Source organism: Chaetodon auriga, chromosome 7 (assembly GCF_051107435.1).
Source record: "Chaetodon auriga isolate fChaAug3 chromosome 7, fChaAug3.hap1, whole genome shotgun sequence".
In the NCBI taxonomy this organism is placed as follows: Eukaryota; Metazoa; Chordata; class Actinopteri; order Chaetodontiformes; family Chaetodontidae; genus Chaetodon; species Chaetodon auriga.
In genome coordinates, this window is record NC_135080.1 from 27,695,534 (window position 1) to 27,698,607 (window position 3,074).

The 3,074-nt window shown below is 44.1% G+C and overlaps 1 long non-coding RNA gene across 1 annotated transcript; it reads right to left on the bottom strand.

Moving 5' to 3' along the window:
• Window positions 1–318: 318 nt before the first annotated feature.
• Window positions 319–2,047, bottom strand: LOC143322941 (uncharacterized). The gene is made up of 3 exons (XR_013077366.1): window positions 1,495–2,047; window positions 1,173–1,209; window positions 319–1,061 (listed from the first exon to the last, which is right to left on the bottom strand). It is a non-coding gene; the product is annotated as an uncharacterized LOC143322941 (long non-coding RNA).
• Between the last annotated feature and the right edge of the window lie 1,027 nt (window positions 2,048–3,074).

A 3,074-nucleotide genomic window follows, 5' to 3' on the forward strand; every position in this document is an offset into this window, starting at 1 on the left:
GACAACATGCTCCGCCCCCCCCCCCCCCCCCCCCACTCCTGTGAACTTTGTTTCTGGATCAGAACTCTCCGAGGTCGTCTCCACGGCTATGGCTGTGTCTTCGGCATCAGTTATCAGACGGCAGAGACAATGGGTTGGGACTGAGTATGACATATGACACACACACCCCCCTCCAACTCAACGCCTTCGTGGCTCCCCACCTCCCTCCCTGTAGCATGGAGGGTTGTTGCGAGCCGCCCAAATGTGGCTGCGTGCACGCCCCCCCAGTGTCTGTGCTGCACCCCCCCCCCCCCCCCCCCCCCCAGGAGCCTAGTTTGGGAGTTGCTTTTTTTTTACCCTCTTCCTCCCTCTTGTTTTCCTTTTTCTCATCTAAGTAAATGTGGCGCTGCTCATGTGTGCGACCCACAGTTCTCCCGCTCCTGTCCTCCCCCTGTTATGTGTCACTGTCTTTTTTCTGTTTCTTGGACGGGATGTAACTGAAATGAAATTTCCCCTTCAGGAGACTAATAAAGGTATAAAGGTAAAGTAAGGAATACGGCATAAACATAATCAATCAAACCAAATCAATCTAAATTAAAAAAAACAAAACAAAACAAAAACACAAACTCCTCTGCCAATGCAGGCTATATTTAACTGAAATTCACAGCATGCGTCTTTGCCAATGCAGGACATATTCAACTGAAATTTAAATCATGCATGTTAACTAAATTAATTTAACACATATTGGTCCCTGACCAGCTGACCACTGTTGTCATCAGGGAAGATGGCAGGATTGTCCCAGTCCATGCATGATGGCACTCTTGGGGCCCTCTCCTTCCTCAGGCAGGCCACATTGTGGAGGACAGCACAGGCCACAGTGATGTCACATGCCCTCAAAGGGCTGACCCGTAAGTCATGAAGACAATGAAAGCGTGCCTTCAGGAGGCCAAAGGTCATTTCAATCCTGGCCCGTGTCCTGGCATGGGCATGATTGTAGGCCTGCTATGCTTCCTGGGGGTCTGTCAGGAGAAAAGGCTGGCAGGCATACCCCCTGTCCCCCAGCAAGACACCAGGGAATTCACCTGTCAATACAAAATCTCATCATCACAACCTCATAAAGAGAGTGACATTCTTGACACAGCTATGATGTAAAAAGTGGTTATTGTGCCTTAAGTATTAGTCAGGGCACTTACCATTCTGCAAGATGTTCTTATATTTAATCTTGACTTGCTATACACACACACACACACACACACACACACACACACACACACTAATAAAACAACATACATGAGATAAGATCAACTTTAAATCCCAAAGGGAAATTATCAAGGAGTTATACAGTCTGATGGAGTTACATTTACACAATTTCACTCACATCTGCAGTCAATTTCACAATTTCAACTGATTCATAATCAGAGTACAACTGCGTTTTTTGAGATGTTCATTAACTATTTGGGTTGTAATTGTGATGGTTTCAGCGGAGCAGTGAGTGTGTGTTTGTTCGCTACTTACGTGTTCAGGCGGTCTGCAATACTTTGCCACGCTTTCTCTCGTTGTTTTATAACTGCGGCGGTGTTGCCTTTTTTTTTTTTACTTGGTCCTTCACCTCCTCTTAAGCCTCCATGAGGATTTCTGCCTCCGATGGGGAAAAGTACATCGCTCTAGTTGCCACCCATCTCCTTCCGTCGCTCCTCATTATTGGCAGCATAACGTTTTAAGTTTGTTTATCTGGAAACTAAATCTGTTAAAACAACGGGGAACAACGGTCGCCATGAAAAGTGTATCCCTCAGAGGAAAATGATTCAGGAGAGTGTAGTTCACTGAGTGATTCATATGGCAAGCCGTTCCTGCCAGAAATACGCCACATTCAGTCGCATTTCAACCTCATTACGGCGTAAAAAACAGCGTTCTTTTTGCGCATTACGGCGTAAAAAACGGCGTAAAATCTGAAAAAACGGCGTTTTTTACGCCGTAATGAAGTTGAAACGTGACTGAATGTGGCGTATTTCTGGCAGGAATGGCTTGCCATAGATTCATGCGTCGGTGACGCGGCGCAGTCGGCGCGCGGTCCCTTCCTCAAGCGATTCGTTCGTTTCTCTGTTCAGTTGAACTGTCTGCAGCGCCGCCTGCTGACAGTTCGTTCGTCAAGTGATTCGTTCGTTTCTCAGTTCAGTTGAACTGTCTGCAGCGCCGCCTGCTGACAGTTCCTTCGTCAGCAGGCGGCGCTGCAGGCAGGCGGCGCTGCTGACAGTTCAACTGAACTGAGAAACGAACGAACTGTCAGCAGGCGGCGCTGCTGACAGTTCAACTGAACTGAGAAACGAACAAATCACTTGAGGAAGTGATGCAGTTCAGTACGTTCACTTAAAAGATTCGTTCTTTTGAACGAAACGTTCGCGAACGAGACAACACTAGTCTTAAGGTGCCCTACCACCATCTGCTGTGTTGGAGTATGATGCACATAGCCGCCTAATGGGATCTGGCCACATAGAGGTTACTATATACTAGTAGTAGTAGTAGTAGTAGTAGTAGATTCAGTAGATTCACATTGTGTTCATTTATTTTCCACAAAATTTAGTTACATTTTACATAAATATCATATTTATACTATTTAATATTTATGGGGGCCAAGAGTCATAAGAAGAAATAAAAACAATGAGATCACCTGTTGACTCAGCCTAATTAAACTTATGTCTAATTTCTGAAGTTTCAACATGTGTTTATGTTTTCAATAAAGTGTCAAGATAATAAAGGGTGATGCAAAAATGACAGTAAAACTGGGCAGGAACATTCAAATGCACAAATGAAGTGTTCCCAGAATTTATTGATGGAGCTTATTGTAACAGTTTGTCATTTTTAAAAATTGGGGCAGCAGGACGGTCCCCTAGGAGTATATGTGAAACTAAAAATTAAGTGTTGACTTTTCATTTTTAGACTTAGTTTAGCCAGTTTTGTACGGTTCTGCAACAAAAATACTTGGTTAGGTTAAGGAAAAGATCATGGTTTGTCTGCCACACACATAAAAATAATCAACCCATTACATATAAATTTCCCATGTAATTTTATTACATAAATTTAATGTAAAGAGTTGC